The 13888-nt window shown below is 38.9% G+C and overlaps 1 non-coding gene across 1 annotated transcript; it reads left to right on the forward strand.

The window, feature by feature from the left end:
- Positions 1-4251: 4251 nt before the first annotated feature.
- On the forward strand, positions 4252-4333 carry trnas-cga (transfer RNA serine (anticodon CGA)). Its single transcript has one exon. It is a non-coding gene; the product is annotated as a tRNA-Ser (tRNA).
- Positions 4334-13888: the final 9555 nt, after the last annotated feature.

Below are 13888 nucleotides of genomic sequence, written 5' to 3' on the forward strand. Positions count from 1 at the left end.
GTAAATGTGAGTATTTCCAAATTACTAATTAATTTATATTTCATTTGTGTTATTGCGTCAGATCATATCAGCATTCAAGATCGGCCTGCATCCGAGCCAAGAATGGCAGAAAAAAATCAGTTGAAATGACGTCTGCAGAGGTGTGACCTGACTCCAAGTGCCCCATCTGTTTGGAAGCATTCAGCAACATTTCCCACCTGGACCGCTGCCTGCACAGATTATGCTTCCGCTGCATTTACGAGTGGTCCAAGAACAAAGCAGAGCATCCGCTGTGTCTTACCGCAGTATAAAATTAGACACATTCACACCATGAATGACTCTCTTTGCATACATTTACACAACTTAAAGTGACATCTGAAGATTTTAGATAGATATTTTTCATGTCATGACTAGGCTAAGTTAAGTAATATCATATAATCACACCACAGCATGTTAAAGCATCTATGGGAATGTATAAGTTTTAAGTGCTAATCACGGCAGGCGTTAATTCTCCAGAGACTTCACTGTCAGCTCCATTTTCCTTTGTATCCTTTCATCCCTGCTGCCCCTTACTCTGTTTCACTCCCTTTTGTGCATACTATCACACCACCGGTTATGCAACAGGTCTTGGCCAGAGGTCTGAGTTTTCTGTTGTTGTAGTGTAACAAGGAGCCCTGTGACGAAGTGTTTCGGCCAAATCTTTCCCTGCTCGCTGAAACTGATGCTTCCCTCCTCCTCAACTCTCTCTAGTCTCAAGTTGCCTTATATCAAACATGTTAACTATTAAACTGCCTGTTGAGAAGGTCCAAAAGAATAACACAGCTCAGTTTAGACTATTATACCAAAGCAGTAAAAATCTATCCTGGCCTCCCTCCTTCTTACTTTTTATTTCATAAAAAAAACATAAAGCAAGGACATGTGCTTGGTAGGATATAGGAAGTGAAAGAAGTGTTACTAAAAGAAGTCTTTATAGTGAACATGAATCCGAAAGGGGTGATTAAATTACCCTATTTAGAATTGTGTTTTCAATAAATGCACATCTGGGTTTCTAAACATCAGCTAAAGTAAGAGTGAAAGGGCGGGAGATTCTTATTTTTTATTTCTCAGTTTCTTTTATTTCTTTTTATTTCTTCTACAGTTAACCTGTTTTCATCAGGTTTGTGGCTGTCTCCAGATTCATGCTTTTGGAAATAAAGACTTCCCATTAGAAGTACTGCTTTGCTTTTCTGAACTACGTCTGTGCTGAGATTATCTGAATATTTTCTCCGCATGATCTCGATGTGCTAATTTAATTTAGCTTTAGAGGCCACTGTGTTCCCATTTGAAGTCACTGTCAAGCAAAGAAAACCATGGCCAAAAACAAACAAAGGCATGGCAACCATGAACATCTCTGAATCACAGCTTCAGGTTAATGCAGGTTTGATTATAGAATAAAGACGGTATATGCGACCATACTAAAAACTGTACATTTACAAAGAACCTATGAATCTATGAAGCTGCAGGATTAAAGGAGTCTGCACCGAACCAGTAACGATCTCCCCTGTGATTAAAACAAAAGGAGTTTTGGAGGAAAGCATTGTTAAAAAGTGACAATGTCATATTACATGTGAGGGAACACACATGTAACATGTAAAAATATAAGAGACAGAACTAAATGGCTCTTATGAGGGGAAAACTTCATCCTACATGATCAGGAGTTTAGCAAACAAAATCAGCACATGCGTACATGTTATACCCCTGAAGGTTTTTATCTATATCAGATATTATGGCTGCTTTGTGTTTCTTACCAACAAACTACAAATGGGCTGAAAATCACAGACCAAACAATACTTTAGTATTTATATGTACCCCTACAATAAAATAATAACAATACCACTCCTTTTTTTAAAAAATTGCATAGTGAAAAAAATCTACATAAGGACATTTTTGACATTTTTGATATAATGCCAGCAGAGATTTGCACCAAATGAACAGCTGCAATCTCTTATACAGTGTTGTATGTGGTTTGTCTCACTCTATTTTTTTGTTTGTTTGTCTTTAGTCTAATCTGGTAGTTCCAGTCTAACAGCTGGTGGCTTTTTTAAAGGCTTCTGTTTTTGCGCTCCAGAAAATCAAGCATAGAAACATGGATGGATTTCTGTAAATACATCAGATCAGTAGCAAGTACACTGTGGTAACACTGAGCTGCTTACTTTGTCAGTGTCTGTTCACTTGGATGTTTGTTTCTACTCAGCATATTCAATTCCTTGGCCCATTTTTACTTCTCCATCTGAATCAGCGGAACATGCTGCAATGATGCATTTTTTTAAGCTAAAGATGTCTGTTGACCCAAACTAAAAAGCAAACAGGATAAAGGAAAATACTGAGGGAAGAGGAACACGTCCAGCCTAGCTTTTTGTTTTTGTTTTTTATTCATCTGAAACAACAGAAGGGTTCATTCGGTTTGTGCCTATAATGGATTGTTTGTCTTTACATTCCCATTATTCCAACTGCTGTCATATAATTCATTTCTTTCTTTGTGTCTTCTTTTTAGCTTTAAAAATGAAAAAAAAAAAAACCCAAAACAAAAACAGAACATTTATCATAAATTCCTAATTATTTAAAAAATAAAACATCTAATGAATGGGACCATTTTTAGCATCACTCCTGTATTCTGGAGTATGATTTTGTCACATTTTTACTCCAACTAAGCAATCAAAAGGCACTTTTCAATTTATGTTAACCCAGCTAAAAGCTGCTGTACTGATTAAGCAAGATATAGCTTTCAGAGACGGTGTGTGCTTGAATGTGATCACAAAATGGAAAAAAAAAAGATAAAACTTTCCAGGAATTTCCACTTCATTGAACAGTTTGTACTACTCTCTTCACAGGACAGCACAAACTGGCTCGAACCAGAATAGAAAGTAAAGTGGGAGGTGCTGCACAGATCTGAGAACAGAGACAATATGTCAGAGTCTATAGAGAAACAAATGCTCTGGAGCTCCTCAAATATTAGCCTAATAATAGCCAGACGATGCTGCTTCTTTGCAGAGCTGTAAAAGTCTTCTTTACAAGAAGGGTAAAACAGGGTTGCTTTCACAACAGTCACAGTTTGGTGCATTTGTCTGAAAAGAAGATTTGAGACAAAAGTAAAGCCTGATAGCTGACCCAATGACACAAAGCAAACATCTAAACCACGCAAGAACTATTCAGTCACCTGGACTGTCTATGCCGGATTTTATGGGATCCCATGTAGCAGCTTGACAGAATGATAAGGGTGACCAGTCCCTCCTTTAGGCAGCAAGGACTCAAATGTCTGCAGCTTACTCAACGTATTGGCAGGTAAAATCCCTTAAGAGTTCCGGTGATCCAATTGCTGAAGTCTGAAGAACAAAATTATTATTTTGTGCTTCTTAACCTTATAACTACAACTTTCTGTAACTCTTTATCTCTTTGAATCTCTGAAAAAGAAATTCTAGAGCAGAGATGTCAAACTCATGTTACATCGAGGGCCATATTAAACCCCGTCTAAACTTAAGTGGGCCCAACCAGTGAAACTCCCTTTCTGTGGTGTAAAGATGTTTAATTACACATTCAGTTGCAGTTAGTAAAAGAAAAGCAGGTGAGGTATCTACGAATAAACACGTGTAAAGTTACAGAAAATGTTCTGCAACATTTTTTATTGTAAATTACCCAGACAGTCTGCATAAATTCACAGAAAATTTCATTGTTAGGAGCAGAAATTTCCATAGACAATATAGTTAAAAGAAAAAAACATGGCAATTTTTCTGTGTTTTAGGTGTTTATCTGTTACTTAAATCAATGACATTTTATTTATGCCAAATAGGTGCTTTATATTGTCAGGTAATGAACCTACAATAATACAAAGATACCTCAACAATGAAATTACCCCCTTTGAGAAAGAGCTTTGGCGGCCGTGGAAAGGAAAAACTCTCTCTTAACAGGAAGAAACCTCCATCAGAACCAGGCTCAGCGCAGGGCAGCCACCTGCAACCAGATGGGGATGATGGGAGCAAAGACAGGGCAAAAAACATGTTGTGGAAGAGAGCCAGATAGAAATAAAAACTACTGATTAAATGAAGAGGTATGTAAGCGCATAGTGAATGAAAAAAGGTGAGTGAACACGAAACACTCCGTGCATCATGGGAAGCCCCAACAGTACTTTATTGGAGTGATATGGCACTATGAGCACCTCAAGACAAGATTTGGCCTTATTATTTAAAACCTCATTATTTAAGACCTTGTATGTGAGGGGAAAGGTGCTAACTCGCAGCTGTGATGGCCGAGTGGTTAAGGCGTTGGACTCGAAATCCAATGGGGTTTCCCTGCGCAGGTTCAAATCCTGCTCACAGCGTAGTTCTCAACTTGACAGTTGACATATTGCTCTCACAAACCAGTCAGCCTGACCTGGAGGTAGAGCATCTACTAATCACTTAGTGGATTGATTCCTGGCTCCATTATGGATGCCTTGGGCAAGATACTGACGCCCATTGGAATATGAACAGGTGTGACTGTTACTATGCTATATAATAATTACTCCCAACATTTAAATTAAACAGGGTGCCAATGAAGAGATGCCAAAATGACTTCTAATTTCTTTGGTGTAGTATGAATAATAGGAGAGGTCTTTAATAGTAGGAAAAGCTGTAAAATTTATGAAAATACAGTTAAAAGTAAAAAAAATCTGTGCCTTCACATTTTCCAAAGACACCCAGCGGGGCAGATTGGACTTTTTGCTGGGCCGATTCTAGCCCCTGGGCTTTATGTTTGACACTCCTGTTGTCAAACAACAGGGCTTGCAGCCTATGAAGTTGGCATGGCTTATAAAATCAAAACATCTACATTATAGCAAATACAGCAAACTGAAGAAACTAAGATCATGCTATAAGGCTTGCTTTTTGAGTAATGTTGTACAAATTTATTTGTACTCTAAATATAAAGCAACTGGCACTAGGTAGTTAGCTTAGCCAAGAAAAAAGATTATTGCTGCATCCTTCTGCTAACACCTCTATAAATTCATTTATTAAAACAATAGCTCTTGTTTACTTAATCAGTAGAAAAAAACAGCATAAGTCAAGGTGAAAAAAGCGGTTCCTGATACAATCACTTCAATGGGTCGCTACATAAAGATAAAATAAGCACTAAGATGGATGTTGAGTTTCAGGAGGTAGGAAGTAGACAAAGATAGACATGTAGAGTGACGGGAATGATAGTGAATACAATTTCCTGCTTTATCTTTAGCCTGAAGAACAAAAAAATGACGCATGGTAATCACATTAGCATCCAGGCTCTTTGCAGTGTGTCATCCGGTGCTCCTACAGGGCAGGGGGAAGCTAGCTGTAACCTGCTGACCTGACCTGCACACATGTTGAGGTTATTTTAGAAGTCCAGGAAAAGGATGAGTGACCAACACCCAGATGCAGTGTTTCACTGAAGTGCAGCTGTGAACCCATTTCCAATCATCAGCTAAAAACAGAAGCAACACCTCAGACAAAAAGTTTGGGAGGGCAGTATATTACAAATAAGAAGGATTTAAAATATAATTACTGTATTTTTCCCCTTAAAGCAGTTATTTTTGGTGCTCTGTCATGGAAAAATACCATGGTATCTATCTATCTATCTATCTATCTATCTATCTATCTATCTATCTATCTATCTATCTATCTATCTAGATAGATAGATTTTAACATCTACCCATGTAAAAGACAAGAGTGTATAGAGCTAATTAACTAACTCATTTTTTTTCTTTTTCTTTTGCAGTTCAACTTACGACAATGTCTAGAAAAATAATGACTTCATTTTCCATCCTGCCAGCATGTCTCTGATTGGAAGTGATTAAATGTAGAGTTTATCAGAAGAAGCAGTGACCTGCTGCATTTTGGAATCCTGTGAAACAGAACAATTGTTATAAAGCCTAAAAAAAGTGGTATGATGTGCTGCATCTAAAATTATGACACAAATTATGTATGGAACAGTAAACAACCTACTTCCTCATAATGTCATCCTTTTGTTGTCCAAAAGAGATGGTGGATACAATTTAAGGGGGGAATTAAATTTCCCACTCTCAAAAGTTAAATGAAGCTGAGGAACAGGCTCAGTGAGGAAAACCGATACAGAAATATAGTTCTCGCAAAGTTCAAGGAGGAGGTAGGGCTTTGACTGGGTGTTCTGACATATGTGTTGTATGGACATGTATGTGTATGTATATGTGTGTGTATACTTTTGTATGTGATTATGTATTTGTATATTTGTTTATCTCTTGGCATGTTACTTGGAATTAAAGCCAAATAAATGTAACAAATTGAAAAGAAGGATTTGTGATAGGATAGGGCATAAACAAGGAAACAAATGTAATGTCTTGATGCATTCTCAATCATCCAGGAAAGTAAATCTCCAAAAGTTGAATCTGTTCATCTGGACGTAGCGTTTTGTGGGAGAAACGTTTCGTCACTCATCCAAGTGACTTCTTCAGTCTCAGCTGACTGCAGGTTTCCCCAAACCTTATAAACAGTACATTTGCATAATGACTGAAACCAGCCCACTGAAGGAACAATGGGCTGTGAGGTCAGTTCCTTAATCATAATTATGCAAATTCTCATGACCATTGATCAACAATCACTGACCAAAACCCACTGATCAAAGAACACTGATCAATGGCCATGAGTACCATTCACAGAGAGTTGGGGAATGGCTGCAATCACAGCATTGTAAGATGGCGAAAGATGTACCCTTAGGCCCCCTCCTCGATTCAGGGATGGTCTTTCCCTCTTCACGTAAATGGCCTCCTTGACTCCGCGCTCAAACCAGCGTTCCTCCCTGTCCAGGATGTGTACATCCTCATCATTGAAAGAGTGTCCACTGGCCTGTAGGTATAAATAGACTGCAGAGTCCTGGCCTGATGAGGTTGCTCTTCTGTGTTGTGCCATCCGCTTCGCTAGAGGTTGTTTGGTTTCCCCGATGTATAAATCCTGGCAATCCTCCTGGCACTTAACAGCGTACACTATGTTACTCTGTTTGTGTCGGGGGACCCGATCCTTGGGGTGGACCAGTTTTTGGCGCAGCGTGTTTTGGGGTTTAAAAGCCACAGAGACCCGGTGTTTAGAAAAAATGCGTCTCAACTGTTCCGATACTCCTGACACATACGGGATCACTACAGGTTTTCGCTTGGGCGGCGGTTGTCCTTCTCTCCTGGATCTCTGTGAATGGTACTCATGGCCATTGATCAGTGTTCTTTGATCAGTGGGTTTTGGTCAGTGATTGTTGATCAATGGTCATGAGAATTTGCATAATTATGATTAAGGAACTGACCTCACAGCCCATTGTTCCTTCAGTGGGCTGGTTTCAGTCATTATGCAAATGTACTGTTTATAAGGTTTGGGGAAACCTGCAGTCAGCTGAGACTGAAGAAGTCACTTGGATGAGTGACGAAACGTTTCTCCCACAAAACGCTACGTCCAGATGAACAGATTCAACTTTTGGAGAAACAAATGTAATGATTAGTAGTTACTGAATTGTAGAAAGTTGGTGGGATTAAATAAGCATATGTTTCTTCCTACTCCTTTTTGAACTTAAATTTATTATTATAATTATTGTTGTTGTTATTGTATTTTAACATGTTCAAAATGAAGCCACGAAGCAAAAAAATAGATTGCAGACTCTGAATTAGATTTAACTCATAGCTACAGATGATGGTGTGCCGGTTAGCATTGTCGCCTCACAGCAAGAAGGTGCTATGTTTGAATCCATGGCCAGCTGGGGCTTTTCTGTGTGGAGGCTGCATGTTCTCTCCATGCCTGTGTGGGCTCTCTCTGGGCTCTCTGGCTCCCTCCCACAATCCATGCATGAGTTAACCGGCAATTCTAAATTGGCCGTAGGTGTGAATGATTGCCTGTCTCTATCTGTTAGCCCTGCTACAGGCTGTTCTGTACCCTGTCTTTCGTCCTATGACAGCTGGGATAGTCTTCAGCCCCCCTCCCGAGCCTGAATTGGTTAAGCAAGAGAAAATGGACAGAAGGATTACAGCTACAGTTGTGCATCGCTAGTACTCGCCCTCCTTCATTCTTTGATCCATGTGAGGTCAACAAACACACTGTTGTTTCCATCTGGGCTGTGTTTGCTGTGTTTGTCACTGGATATGCCGCCTCGTTACAAGCCACTCTGCTATGTGTATCCCACTGGGAGCACTGGGGGAGTTATTTGACTGTAGGCCTCTCTTGTTACAAAACACGCACTGCAGCTGAACAACCTTGCTGATTCTAAATGTCACAGAAACTGCAGGAGATGCTGACTCTCTCACATGCTGCATGCTCTTCAAGTTTTTAATCACAGCTCGTCGGCTTTGTAAACAAAGTCTTGAACATGGGTGATCTGCACAGCAGCACAAACTTTTAATGAAAAGAAGGTGGACTCCTAAGAGGTTAAAGTTGGACAATAACAGTGTTATTAAAGAGCCACAACACAATGACGCATTTTAAAACCTCATATAAAATAGGACTATGTAGCAGTATCTCAATGCATTTGACCATGTAGACATAGTCAAGGCAACCTGCTGATGTTCAAACTGAGCATGAGAATGAGGAACAAAGGTGATTTAAGTGACTTTGAATGCGGCATGGTGAATGGTGTAAACGCACCATTTCAGAAAGTGCTGGTCTACTGGGATTTTCCCACACAACCATCTCTATGGTTTACACAGAATAGCCTGGAAAAAAATAGAAATTATCCAGTGAGCCGCAGTTCTAATGGGTGAAAATGCCTCATCGATGCCAGAGGTCAAATGTGAATGGTCAACTGCTTGGAGCTGATCACGTCCATCCCTTCAGGACCACAGTTTACCCATCTTCTGTTGGCTGCTTCCAGTACGATAAGTACTCAGATGTCCTCCACTGTCACCAAATCACAGTCCAATAGGGCAAGTTTGGGATGCTGAAAAAGAAGGCACAGTTTTCATTCTATCATAGTTTAAGTTCAGTTGAGCTCCAGGCATCCTTTATTTTATTTCATTTTTTTTTAAACACCCGTCCTGTCCGGCAGTTGTAGCAAGCAGAATAATGGTCTAAATGCTTTGCTGTGCCAAACACATTGGTTTTCCCAAGAGGAGCACTATACACTCTCCGTGGGCTCCTCTTGTTAATCTCTTCTGTTTTATTTATTTACGGCAGTGGGGAGTGGCAGGAATGGGAATCCCCCCACCCTAGCCTCAGGCATCCTTAATGACAGCTGGTGAGACTCGATTCATTTGTTTTGTGAGGTAGCTGACAGCCCACCAGCTAACATACAGTATGCTATCAATGATGCCAGTGATGGTAAAGCACGACTGACACTGCTGAAAACTCATTAAAAAACTTTAATACAACTACAAACCGTCTATTTTCACAAGATAAATCATTTATGGAAAGCAGATATCAAATTTTTACCATATTTATTTACAACAAAGTAGCAGGAATGTAATTTTTTTTTGTCAAATTCTGAGTTCAAATTAATTATGCTTGTTATGGTTAAGAAATACCAAAGTATTATTATTAACTTCTTGAGACTATATCCCATTAAAATACAGCAACATTCATTTTCCTGTTGCTACCGTAGACAATATGCCACATAAATACAGTCATCTGTTTATATTCTGCACATTTTTTAAACTGCATGTATATATTAACTATTTTATTGCTGCTCTAAGTTTTGCATTTTAATATCTACGCATGTAAACGACAAGACTGTATAGTGCTAACACACCCAAGCGGGCAGGGCAACTGTACTTGCACAAGTACAAGAACAACTTGTCTCTGAAATGTAAACACAGAGTGACAGCAGCACCTTTGAATGAATACATCACACCCAATTTCATCCTCTGAAAGGATACATGCAACAAGTTATAATGTCAGAGGGCAAAGGGCAACAGTATGTAACATATAACACGTTGCTGTTTTAACTGAAGCATTTTAGGACACAAAAATGATATTTTTTATTAATATTTCAGTTTCAGGACAGAAAATATGGTCTGTCCTCAAACACAGAAATATAGAAATACTGCATTAATGTTCTCAAAAATATTTTAGATCCAACATAAACTAAATCCTTCAGGTTTCCCATTTTTTGAGTGCAGCACAGCCTAAAAACCACAACTCTGCCCTCTACAGGCAAAGTTCAGCATTGCTGGGGATAAATCCGTCCAATAACTTTAACATTCCTTTCATGTTTCCTACTGATGTTTTCTAACCTTCCTTCTGGTATGTTTGAGATGACTTTCTCTGTGTAAAAGTCCCAGCTTCCCTTGTGTTAAAGTGTCACTGGCACTGTAATTGCTGGTAAGAAAGCACAATGAAGTGATATCATACTGAACTTTGGCTTTTTATTAATTTAACACAGTTTGCCCCATTCTTTTCTCACATTGACTTTAAATGTCTGTTTTTGGTTTATACAGTAAAGCACTGAAAATCCCCATTCGTGCTGATCTGTTATGAAGCATCCAGACTCATGTGGACGGGTCTGCTTACTTTCTCTAAGAGTCAAAACTACACATTAAGTTTTTAATGCACTGTATCTGGGATACAACTGGGCCTTAAGGCGTATCTGTTTACTGTTGCTTTTAATCCGCTATCAACCAGTGCTGCCTTATTTTAAACAATCTTTTTATCATATATCATATATGCTATTTAACCCTTGAAATTTAATTAGCCTGTGTTTTTACATTTTGTCTTGATCCCTTTCTGGTACAACTAATAAAAAAAGCGTTTTTTAAAATATCTTATCATTTTTGAAAGGTGGTATTATGTCAAATAATAATTGGTGTTTTCCTGTTTGTATTTTTCTCACGTACAGTGAGTGTGACAGTCTTTCTGTGCAGTGGATGTACAGCGTCTTCACATGTGAAATAGTTTGGGTCCTGTGTAATTCACCATCATCACCACTGGAGGGAAGCAAATATGCATTAATACGACTCTGCCATGAGGGCCAGTCACAAGTTACACCAAGCAAAGGTATGTTTCTCTGCCCTGGACTGGACTTGTGGATTGTGATAGATTCCTGTAACCTCAAGAAATAAAACAGGGTGAAAATCTTTGAAAAATATTGCCCCGATTGACAATTATGTCGTGTACTATAAAGGCTTCAAGTATTGTAATAAATCTGTTTTGTTTTTTGTTGATACTTAACTCTGGTTTTCATTCTTAATTATCCAAAAAGCTGTGGCAATCTGCAAACTCCATAATATGTCATAGTTCACGCTGCTACAGTACATTTGAGATTTGCTATGATTTTCTGCACACCAAGTAGACCTAGGCAAGATACTGAATCCATCGGAGTGTGAGTGAGAGTGTGAATGTTAGACAAAGTGCTTAGGCACATATAAAAGTGCTGCATGAAACATGCGTGTGGCTGGGTGAATGACACTTGTAGTAAAAAGTACTTTGAGTGCTCAGTTTGACTAGAAAGGCACTATAAAAATGACAGACCATTTACCATTAGTTACTACTGGTTATTTCCTCTATGCAAGCTTTCGTTTTACAAACACTGCCAGGATCATTAGACATAGTAAACCATGGTAAATTTACTTTTTTACAAAAAATATATCAAACTTCAAGCATGTTTTACAAGTCATTAAACATACGTATCAGTTTATGGTGATTGAACAAAGTGATTTTATGGCTAAAAGTAGACTTACAGGAGTGTCACAGTTACTTAAGCCCGTGGTACAGGGTGGATGTATGCAAGCGTGTGTGCATGGCTCACATTATGGGCCATTTACCACAATGCTCATTTGTGCTGCTGAAAACACGTTAACACAACAGTCTTTTCTATGCTGGTGAAGCACACAAGACAGTAGTGTATATGCAGATCTGGGCATAATGGCCATCGACATACTGGAGGAAGTGTAATACGGTGATAATAAACCTCCTCTCTCCAATTCTTCCGAAATAATCCCACCATTCAGGCAGTACCAAGCAGCAGCCTCCTCCTGCTGTCCCATGGAAGGGAAGGAGGACCAGTGCCAGACTTGTACCTAGTCTGCAATCCTTCAATGGGCTTTTGTGGATGCTGCCATCCTCCTCCCCCAGCCAACCCCCGGCAGCCCATTCAGGAGTGTCACATGGCACTCCCACTCTGCTCCCATCTCACAATGCGGCCCTGTCATTGGCACCTCATTGACATGCGCTCATGGTGATGTGCATCGGGGAATGGTCGTGCTCTTCCACTAGTTTCAAAGGAAATGAAGTGCCGGGCTGGGTGGCCAAAGTGTGGCTTCCTGGATACGGTGTTCATATTTCTTGGAAGGAAGTGCTGAAATGTGTGTCAGGAGCTGGCAACGAGCTTCAGCAGAAGTAACATGCCAACCTCCCACAACCTTTAACTCCGTTACTACTGTGAATGAATGGCAAATTGCAATGACGATAACGATAGTCTTGCTAACACCATAAGAGTGTAGAATGAGTTACAGTTAAAGTTTTCAAAGTAACTAATTTTCTTTTGTTGTGTTTAAATCTCATTTTTGTGCCAATGACGGCATTTTGTCACCTGTGGGTGGATAAATAATTCTTAGCCTGCAAATACATATACTTTTATATGTTAAAAAAAACCCTTAAAGTTGACATATTTTATTTAGTTTTATGTGCTCAAGTTTAATAATCAAATCTGGTATTTGCCATAAAATGAAAAAAAAATCTATTTGAACAAACAGAACAGAGACATGTAGATAAAACTCATAAACTGACCTCATAAACCAGGGTAAGAGGAACAAGATAAAAACTGAACATCTGCAATATGCTAAATACAGACGGAAACACAAACATAGACTAACTGCTACAAATAATCTTTTAAAAAGTAGTTTTCAAAGATGATCTTATCTGAGGACCTCAGGCCGAACATTGGCTGATAAGGAGGGATGAGACTTGTTATAAAAATAAATAAACAAAGAAAGAAGAGCCCTTGCAACAGGTTTTGCTTGTCAGTGCTTTAGCAGCAAAGGAAATCAAGAGGTTAGTAATCTGATGGAGCATGAATCACCTACCAAAAAGTCTCTAAAGCTCTGTCATGTATTATTATCATTTTAGATTTCATTAAAATAAAACTGATTTCAGAGAAAATCCCCACTTCCCTTTCTGTGCTGTAAAAATTAACCTAAAATTAGGCACTGATCTCCAAATTATGTCGTTTTAAGATATTACTGCCAGTTACGGCTCTGCTTCTCTGCTCTCACTAAAAAAGAAAGGACAAGAACCACATTTATTTTTAAATCTGAGAAAAACCTGAGCATGCAGTTCACTACAGCAGACATGAATAAACAATGTTTGCTGCTATTACAACCACCCTTAAAAACAAGGGTTCACTTTAGAACAGGGGTCCCCAATCCCAGTCCACGAGGGCCGGTGTCCCTGTAGGTTTTAGATGTGTCCTTGATCCATCACAGCTGATTTAAATGGATAAATTACCTTCTCAACATGTCTTGAAGTTCTCCAGAGGCCTGGTGATGAACTAATCATGTGATTCAGGTGTGTTGACCCAGGGTGAGATCTAAAACCTGCAGGGACACAGGCCCTCGTGGACTGGGATTGGGGACCCCTGCTTTAGAACCTGTGCTGGTTCTTTACAGCAAAGAAATTATTCTGTCTTTTTGATTTGCTTCTTAAAATAACGAATCCTATATAAATGTTTTAGGCTAGCAATGGCAAAAATATTTAGGAATTTTACATTATATTGAACTACTAACATTTCACCTTCTAATAAAGTATAATGTTGGATGGTTTAATGACTAATAATAGTTGTTTCTTTTAGATATTTAGAGATAGATTACAAACAATTGTAGGTTTGAATAACATTAATAATGCTGAAGGGTGTCTGCTTCTTCTCCATGTGGACATTTTTACTTTAAATTCTTTTAAGTCTAACCCTACCTTGAGGATCTGAGCACAACTTT

The sequence above is a fragment of the Pelmatolapia mariae genome, linkage group LG6, assembly GCF_036321145.2.
Source record: "Pelmatolapia mariae isolate MD_Pm_ZW linkage group LG6, Pm_UMD_F_2, whole genome shotgun sequence".
Taxonomy (NCBI): Eukaryota; Metazoa; Chordata; class Actinopteri; order Cichliformes; family Cichlidae; genus Pelmatolapia; species Pelmatolapia mariae.